A 10,341-nucleotide genomic window follows, 5' to 3' on the forward strand; every position below is an offset into this window, starting at 1 on the left:
AATAAATGCGATGTATGGGATTTCTTCATAAAAATCTGATCGTGGTTAATTTATGAAGAATTAGAATCAAGTAATTTACCTCCTCTAAGATTTGACCAATCCGCTAATCAATCCCATGGTTTATTCGAACTAAATAAACCTTTCCACTCATAATTTTGTAACGAACAACCACTAACCATTAGTAAATGTGATTGTCTAAATTGGCAATGTCAAAATCTATGTAATTAAGCTCCCAAAATACCCTTGAACCTAGTACCTCATGAAGGCAAGAGTCAATCAACTTTCTTCACCTCATGAAGTAGTTCTAAACTTCCATTGCCTCTGAAGTATCCACTAATTTCTTCTTTCTCAAACCACAATAATGAATTCTTCTTTTTCAATTCTCTCTATTTCCTGTGCTTTATATTCAAAGACGAAAAATAGAACAAGAAGGCATTAAATGAATGCTAACACTAGATATTGATTACCATCTTCATTAATTAAAAATTTTCAAACTCCATCAAAATACTTCAACTATTATCACAAACAAACTCCCAACCTCGGTTTTGAACCTTCTATGGAAGGAGAAAAGAAAGCAAACAAAATTTATGCACGATACAATTCCAATCACGAGCTTGAACAAGTTCTCTAATTCTGGAAATTGAGACTCAAATTTCATGTGTCTCAACCTTTTTCTTTATGTGCTTGTAAATAGAAAATGAGAATATATATGGAGGAGGAAGAACATAATATCTAAGGCACCGTTTATTTTGAGCGAATGGAAGGAAAAGGAAAGAAAGGGAATGTGATTGGAAATGATATTAGGGGGGTGACTATCCCACGTTTGATTGTACTAATAGATGCTGCTAGGCTTCTTTACCCTCCCCAAGAACAAAAAAAAAAAAAAAAGATAAGGAAATGGAGGGATAATATTTTTTGTGTTTGGATTGATTTTTGAGAAGGAAAAGGATAGGGAGGAAAAAGGAGGAAAAAATTTAGTTATTTTTGTCAGCTTACTTTCTATCCAAAAGTAAGTAGAAACGAAAGAAAAGGACACCAAAATTAATGAAAATTACGAAATTCCTAAAAAACCTATTAAGTATTTAAAAATCAAACTTTTAAACTATGAATAAAAATGTAATTAATACATGATAATTTCCTTTTCTTTCCTTTCATAATTCAAATAAGATGGATGGAATCTAGTTTCCTCTACTCTTTTTTCTTTTCTTCTGGAGTTCTTTTCTTTCCTTTCCTTCTCTTTCCTTCAATCGAAACGGTGCCTAAGATCAAATAATTGAAAAAAGAAAGAGCAAGAGGAGATAGTAGTAATGGTAGATACATAACAGTAGTGACGGCAGTAGTGTTGATTGCATCCACAACATCAGGAAAAGCGAAGATAGTAGTGGGAGTGGAGTGACTTATTTTTCTATCCCTTATTCTTACCAGATCTTATGTTTATCTTTTGGTAGTATCTTTTAAATTTGAATCATTTTTGTTTTTATTTACATTTTTATTTAATACATTTATCATTTTTCTACCTTCAACAATTTTTATTTTGGCTAAATCCCAAGGATTGGTCACTAGTTTGGCCGACCTCAAGAGAGGTAAATCTAATGACCTTGATTAGGTTGAAAGCTTAAGGGACATTTTTGTGCAAGTCTAAGTTCACCTTGTAATCCACAATTCATTTTGTCATCTTGAAAATTTGGACTCAGCTTGGCTTGAAATACCCGACATTTAAGAGGGATAAATTCAGACTTGTTAAAACTCGGTCGATAAACCTAAAGATAAAGTAGCATCTCAATTCTATTATCTTATGGCAACTCGAGGATCAATCTACAAAATTGTCATTTGAAAATTGAAAATTGAAAAACTCAAATTCTGGAGTTTTCAATATAATAGACTCAGCGCCAAAAGTATTTAGCCAGAAGTTTAGATGTCATCATGTGCTTCTCACGTGTATCTTGTAGTTGGTTTTTTCGGGCCGGTCATTGACGTGGGTTGGGGTTGTTTTGGAAAATTTTAATAGAATGTGCAATGCAAAGAGGTAAAGAGAGTTCTCTATCAAGATATATAATTAAATGTTAATTAGGGGATCAATATTGTCCTAATTAGCCACACATTCCGTTGCTTTTAATTCCCTGAATTTGTGAACAAGAATGAACTTTTTGAACATTCCATTTATTACCTTCCTGATTTACCTTTGCTCGTTATTCTTTAATAACCCCTCTCTTACTTTGTAGTAATTGCTTTCATGTGGAGAATTTATAGGTTGCTGCACCTACACAATGCTAGCTTCTTTTTAGGGATAATTTGTTCGTGTAAATCTAATCCATTCTAACTTTAGTCATTCGTCTTCATGGATATTTTTATAATTAACTCTCACCCATAATTGCATTAATTACTTGGAGTTTTTTAACCATTAGTTATTTCTTGTTAGATCAGCGGAAGAATCAGGTTAATCAAGTTGACATTGCTGCAAATGCCAAACAAGGACTAAACATCTGATTCTCTCTCTCCTTTTTTTTTTTAACCTTGGTCATTAAAGAATTGGATTATTTATCTCACTTGTGCACGAAAATACCTCCTGATTGCTATCCCACATCGACAACTACATAGAGCGCTGCAAAGTTTATAAGAAATAGATCTCGCCACAAAGGTCACGACCTTACTTGAACAGGATCTGTTCTATAGGCTCGTACCTCTGTGTCCTTGAGTTCTAAGGAGACAGGAAACCACGTCTGGTGGATGAAATATGACCGCTTGACCAGAGCGTGATTAACAGCTCTTGTTGCTCGGCTTCCGAGCTCCCAGGGCAGTAGAGGATCGTTCCCAGCCCTTCGCTCTGGCATTGGTTGGGGTGGTCTTGCGGTTGTCTGACAGACTCTCCCATCTCTTTTTGCAATTTTCTTTCTGGGTCTTCCTCAAAGGTCGGAGAAGACGGGCAATATTTTTGGTTTCTAGCAGAAAGCTTTCCTTGCTGACTTATAACGAAATTTCTCCAATTATTCTTACCAGAAGCCCAAAAGAAATCTGTGAATTCCCAACTGTAATTAGGCATTAACAGGAAAGGTTGAATTTGTTGGAGTGTTTTTCACATTGTAGTTTCAACAGCCAACCATAAATTTCTCCTTTACCGAGCTTGCAATATTTCCCCTTTAAGGACTAGTTTTAGGCAAGTGAAAACGTGGAAATTTTGGCAAATATCCTATCAAGATTGTAAGCATTATCAGTTTACTACTCCTTTCCCTGGTTGTCTGCTAGGAAATTACAGCATAGTGAACTCACGAAATTTTAGCTAACTGTTGTAGGAAATTTATACAAGCATCAGTAGCTACATCTTTAAGTGTGCATCATTGGTTAATGAACTTGTAACAGAGACAATATCTCACCTAGACAGTAGCAAGCATTTTGGACTTGCTAATGGGGATTTTAGATGCTAGTAAACCCGTTAGTATGTTTAAAAGTCCACAATCTATCCTCTAAAAGAGGGTAGTAGAACGCTTTCTGAGATTCTTTTATAAAATGGGCTAATTCCTCCAATTATTGTTCGAAAAAAAAATCGCAACAATATCGTTCTGACAGAATTCTGGTACAAAACTATGCCTGTCGGGCTGACACAGCCCGGGAAGCAAGAGAATTTTTTCAGCCACTAGAATATCTGCAAAAAAGCTGCCGGGCTGTCAGGCCGACAGCCTGCAGCTTCTTTTTTTTTTTTTTTAAAAAAAAAAACTTCAAGGCTGCCGGGCTTACATGATAAATTTCCAAAAAATCTGCCGGCCATCAAAAGTGAAAAAAAAGGTCTACATGGCCCCAGTGTGTGACGCCCCCATTTCTCCCAAGGGCAAATCCAAGGGTATCCGCGGGACGCCTGCCCAACTCTCGCCAGGACTGGACACAATTCCAATTGAAACTTAAAGTCTAATACTAACAATGAAAGTCGGAATAAAGGTACGAAATCATTTCCATACATAAATATTCAATCTTACATCACAATTTCAAATTTACAATCACTTTCCCCAAAATATACAATATCCAAAAGTGTCTAGTCGATTACAATCAAAACACTAATACAAAAATGCCTCAAGTCGGCATTTCTTTAATTTCTTCCATTCTGGTTCATGTTAAGGAAAACAAACTAATGGAATGAGCCAATACTCAGTGAGGCCAAGAAAGTCATGCAAGCACGTAGTTCAAGTATCAATAACACTTATGCCATAAATAAAGCGATAGAATCAAGTAATTCACGATTAACAATTTAAACACACTTGAATAGGATACAAGAGCTCTCAGGAGCTAATTTCTACATGCTTTGCCAATGCTTGATCCACTACCTCCACGAGTTGACACTTTGTCACTCGGGTAGGTTTTGAAGTCCGTAGAAGCTCCACTTACTACCTCCAGCCAACATTCCACCCTCTCGGATCCGTAATCAAGCACACACAAAAAAGGCGATACTCGACGAGTATGCCGAATAAGATCTCAAAAGATCAACTTTTGTTTTGTTATTCTCCTGGTTTACCAGCTTCAAACCCATGCCGGCTCAAGTTGCAAGATTGGCTAAGAGAATTGGGCGTCCCCATAAGTCTAGGAGGTTCACTCCACTCGACAAACACGACACGCACGACAACATGACGTACACGTAAACAAGTATATTTTTTTTTTGCCGACGAGATTCACTTCAATCGACTTTGAAAATCAAGTTTAAAGTAAGTAAAGTTCGAATAAAGGAGAGCGAGTGTGATAAAGTGCACACTCGTCTCATCAAGTGATAGTCACGTATATAAGCAGATAAATCAAGTAAACACAATAAGTCATGCATTTGACACTTACCGATTCAAAATAAGTGAGCAAACAAAGCTTTAGGTGTCCGCACCGAGATTCCCTTCGAAATCTCCTTGAGCGCCTGGAAAATTAACAAATATTTCTCACTCACAATCACATATTAATCAAGAAAGAAGGCACACTTAATTTGACTACTTGATATCTCAAACACGAACCTTAACCACTCAAAACAAAGGTTCAAAAGTGAGGATTTATTAGCACAAGAAAAACTGATTTCCTTCATGAAATTGAGTTTAAAACGATCAATCATTATCAAAGGGTAGAGAAAAGTTTCCAAAAACTCATTTCTCATCAAGTTCGAAAATTTCAGTTTTAAGGAGCAATCTTTGAAAAATCATATCTTAGACTCCTTAGGTCCAAAATTGGAAAATTTTATACCGTTGGAATCTTGTTTCAAAGTACTAAAATTTATTAGAAGACACCTTTCCAAGATTCAAAACGGAAGACATTCAAATTTCAGCTTAAAGTGGCTGATTCGCACTACAAGACAGTTTCAGTCCTAGTTTTCGGCAAACTTTGAAAATTCGGAAAAATTCACAGAAAGTGAAGTAGCCTCTGAAATTTGTAAAGCAATTAGAATTTCAACGAAGGTTTAAAATACAATAAACGGAACTGAAATCGGAGTTTTAAGCATTGAGATATAGCAGCACAAATTTGGTCTCATTTTATAAACTGTTCAGTCATTTTTCAGATTTGAAAGGCTATATTTGAACTATTATTTGGCCATCGAATTGGCATTGAAAATACACCAAATTTGGTACACTAAATCTTCCATATATGAACTATATCTCTACCAAATTTCAAGCAAAAAACTCACGTGGGAAGGTAGTTAACAAAACGACTGAAGTTTGTGAAATTTTCAAAACAAATCTGCCAACTCAAGCTTCTCTTTCCTTTTCAAACACTTTGTATCATGAAATCAGTCCAATTTTTGGGTCATTTGTGAAACCAAGGTCCAAGAAATATTTCATAAGTAATTTTCAGTTGGTTGACATCAAAATCTCAAAATAAAACCTCTCACAAACAAACAAACCAGTCGGCCAGCAAGAAAAGAGGGTTTTCCAGATTTGCTGCAGTTTGGGACTTGGACCATAACTCACTCAATGCAGGTTGGAATTGGGAATGGTTGATGGCGTTGAAAACTATATTCAAAAGGCTACAATTTATCAGAACAACTCATTTTGAAATTTAGTCGGCAAGTGAGAGAAAACAGAGCCACAAGTTGCAGCTTCTAGCTTTCCCTCTGTTTGACAATGAAACAGGACAGCAGACTTTGATCAATCACTACAGATGACTCGGTTCAAATTAGAAGATGCATGATACACCGTTAGAAAACTACGGATGTCTAGTTTTGGATGCCAATAACAGAACTCAATTCTGACATCCGGACAGAGAGATATGTTTGTTCAAAGAATACTGTTAGAGGACCACTGTTACACATTTTCTAGATTTTGTTCTTGCCAAAATTCAATTTTTATCGAATCAATCCAAATGATTTTTAGCAGAAACTTTATACACACCACACACAACATATATACATCAGTTTCACAATCATTTGATCACCAAAAATTCAAACCAAGTGCACAAAAATAACAGGGCAGAATTCGGTCAGCTTCCTACGAAAATTTGCTTTGATTTTCCTTTCACTTTTCGAACTAATATCCTCTTGTTTAACACATAATTACCTCAAACAACATTCATTATCACCATATCAGTCCAATATATCAATTGTGGGATTTCATAGAGCCCACTCCAACATTTAAACTCAAACCACAACAATAACCATGAAGCTACAAGCTTCCTAGCAAAAATAATCCCACTAAAGTTAAGATTAAGTGATCGGATGATTACCTCCTACACTTTGGAGTAAAATCAGAAATTTTTTGGTCCCAAAAGCTCCTAAGAAAACCGGAAAGATGAGGTCCTCCACCAAGAGTAAGTGAATCTCCAAGTATTTGTGAGTTTGTGTGAAAGATTTGAGTGAGAATGGAAGCTCAAATGAGGTGAAATAAAGAGAGGCTCTTCTCCTTCTTCCCTTGGAAGCTTTCGTCCAGCAAGAATGAGAAGAGAGAGAGACGGTTGCCGATAACTAAAGCTTCCCTTGGAAGCTTGGAAACTTGGGGCCAAAATTTGTCTCAAAAGTCAACTACCAAAAGTTTCGCGTGCGCCGTTTCGTGTCCGTTTTCTCTCGGATTCGTTTCACTTGTGCACTATACCTTTAATATACTTTCTTTAACATTATAATTATTCACTCTTAGTAGTCTAGAATAAGTTTCTTAATCTCTACTTAGCCGTTCTGACTCGATATACTTGAATTTTCGATTCGCGCGCGATAAAGCGAAATTATTATTTTTTAACTCATTCACCACTAATGCTCAATTAACTTTTCTTAGTCTATTATTATTCATTTTTAATTCTCCAAGACTAATGCACTCTCGGATCGAATTTACCTCAAAAAACGTGTACTCGTTATTTCTTATCGAACGAGCCTCCAAAAAATAAATTTCTCTAAGGAAACGTTTTAAAAACGTAAGTGAGACATTGTTTCGTGTCAATGGATTTAAAATGGTTGAAATAAATTATTCGGAGAAAACGGGAGAATAAATATTTAAATAAGCTAGTAATATACGATAAAATAAGAAAATTTTCGGGTCCTCACATCCTCCCCTCCTTAAAAAGAATTTCGTTCTCGAAATTCACACTTAAGATAATAGTCATACCCCTTAATAGTCACGCTTATTAGATCAATCAATAACTTACACTCTCCAACCCATGTCTCACAATTTTTATTCACCCAATTAGCAGTCAAACTTTGATTCTATCGCATGAGTCTAGGGTTTTGCAAAAGTGTGTGTCGTACTATGGTTACTTAGAACCTTAACTAAACAATGGAAAGCAAGAATCATACCTTCAATGACCTTAGCGGGATCGGAGACCTGTTGATAGTCTAATACATAAATCCTAGCTGGCGCTTTAGATCGACTTCCTCCACCACTAGATTGTTTAGATACCGACTTGTCTGGCTGTTGAGCACTACCTCCTTCCTTCGGTATACTCGGACAGTTCGCGATCTGATGTTCAGTGCTGCCATAATACAAATACTTTCCTAATTTCTTCCAGCACTCATTCTCTGTATGGTTAGGTTTACGACAATAACCACAAATAACTTGAGGAGCCACAGCCTGACCACTTGGAGGTGTTTCCCTCGGTTGACCTCGTCCATTGTGGCCTCCTCTTGATTGAGTCCTTTTTGGTATACTAGATGTCTCTACTCCTCCTGTTCCTTTTTTCTTTTTAGAAGGTGGGGCACCCTTATCTGCTTGTCCAAGAGGATGACTAGGAGTTCCCCTTTTTCTTGGCATGAAAATCTTTAACTTGCAGCCTTGCACTTTTGACTCTCTGCGCCTTCTCTAGGGTTTCGGTGAAAGTAGAGATTTGGGCCCCAGCTAACCCCTCTTGAATCTCCACGTTAAGTCCCTGTACAAATCGCCTTATCCTTCTCCTCTCAGTGGCTACCAATTCCGGGGCGTACCTAGAAAGTTTAGTAAATTTCCCTTCATACTCAGCCACGCTAGACGCCCCCTGCTTCACTTTTATGAATTCGTCCTCCCGTTTTTCTTGAATCAAGGGTGGGAGAAACTTCTCATTAAACTCTCTTAAAAGATTTTCTCAAGTCCAAGGGGTTTGTGCTCTTTCCCATTTTCCCCTTATCATATCCCACCAAGCGCGTGCTGCACTCTCAAACTGAAAGACAACAAAAGTCAATCGCCTTTCCTCTGCATAATCTAGGGCGGTGAAAATATTCGTCATTCTTTCTAGCCAATTCTTCGCTAATTCGGGGGTCAGGTCCTCCAATAAATTTATGTGGATTAAATTTCAGAAACCTCTCCAAAGCTCTATCTTTCCCTCTATCTTGTCCCCCAGGTTGGTTAAGTGGTCCTGGACCCTGTCTCTTAGCTAACCGTTCAAGGATATCAGTCATTTTATTAATGACAGTAGCCACTTGGTTACCCTCTACATTTTCTTGTCCCTGGGTCGGTCCAGTTGCCGATCCTTATTCATCCCCTTGAGGTTGGTTTTGCCTAGACCCTCGCTCACGGCCTCTATCTCTCCTTCGTCCGTCCATAATCCTAGTTATGCCTAGCGCAGGAAATAAAAGTAATTACGCAAGAAAATATTTAAAACAAGGACCAATCATGAAAATATTGGAAATAACAATAATTTACATACATTAACACTTTGAAATTCATACAATTAGCAAGTCATGGGGTATTACAAAAATATAGCACACAGGTGCCATAAAAGTACTTTTAGTCACATACGACCAAAGTAAAATCAAGTGCCTCAAAAGTAGGCCACACAGTCAAACAAAAATACAATGGCCTTGGCACTAGCATCACCCCAACTATTTTCTAACCAAAAGTCAAAAGACTTTCACTCTAGATCTAGTCCACGGTAGGGCTATCAGGTGGAATTTCCTCCTCAGGGTACTTCTCCGGGTCCTCCTCAGTGCCCTTAGGGACTGGACTCTGTACTGTATCCATCACCTTATCAATCAACATGGAGGTGTCAGCTAGAATCCTGGAAGCCCGATCCCGGACCTCCTCGACTACCCTAATGAGTCGAGCTCTAACTCTCCGAACCTCATCACGGGCGGCCTCAGCTCTAGCCCCCTCCTCCACTACTGTCCCCTCAAGTTCTGCAATTCTATCACCCTGAGCGTTCACCATATGGCTCAGCTCCTCAACCTCCTGAAGTAGATCTTTATTGGTATCCACCAACTGATGACGTTCGTCATCAAGGGCCAGTACTAAGTCATTAGGGTACGCGTACGTCACCCTACACGGACATCGAGAGTATCTAATAGCAGGCGAGTAGCGCACACGAGCTCATCCACCACGAGTTCGGTAGTAAATAGGCCTAAGGGGCTCTACACGGCCATTAGCATGACTGTTACCATTAGCGGCATGTCCATTTCCATTATCCATCTCTGCAAAACAACCACAATTTTTCAGATCAGCAACTTAAAGTCACTAACAGGCTCAAACATCGCTTAAGGAATAACTAAGTTATCTCATTCTTATTCTCAAGGCTAAAGTCTCTAACACATTCCCCCGAATAGATCTCTAAACCTAGGTTTTGAATTTCATCCCTACAAGTAGTCACTTACTTTCCAACCAGTCCCGCAGTACGGCATCCCAAACTTTTAGCCTAAGATACACTACAAAGATCTGAAACCTAGGCTCTGATACTAACTGTGACACCCCCACTTCTCCCAAGGGCGAACCCAAGGGTATCCGCGGGACGCCTGCCCAACTCTCGCCAGGACTCGAGACAATTCCAATTCAAAGTTAAAGTCTAATACTAACAATGAAAGTCGGAATAAAGGTACGAAGTCATTTTCATACATAAATATTCAATCTTACATCACAATTTCAAATATACAATCACTTTTCCCAAAATATACAACATCCAAAAGTGTCTAGTCGATTACAATCAAAACACTAATACAAAAGT

The 10,341-nt window shown here is 37.9% G+C and overlaps 1 non-coding gene across 1 annotated transcript; it reads left to right on the forward strand.

Moving 5' to 3' along the window:
• The first annotated feature begins 2,641 nt into the window (after window positions 1-2,641).
• Window positions 2,642-2,865, forward strand: LOC113776599. The gene has a single exon (XR_003469089.1). It is a non-coding gene; the product is annotated as a small nucleolar RNA U3 (small nucleolar RNA).
• Window positions 2,866-10,341: the final 7,476 nt, after the last annotated feature.

Source organism: Coffea eugenioides, chromosome 6 (genome assembly GCF_003713205.1).
Source record: "Coffea eugenioides isolate CCC68of chromosome 6, Ceug_1.0, whole genome shotgun sequence".
Taxonomy (NCBI): Eukaryota; Viridiplantae; Streptophyta; class Magnoliopsida; order Gentianales; family Rubiaceae; genus Coffea; species Coffea eugenioides.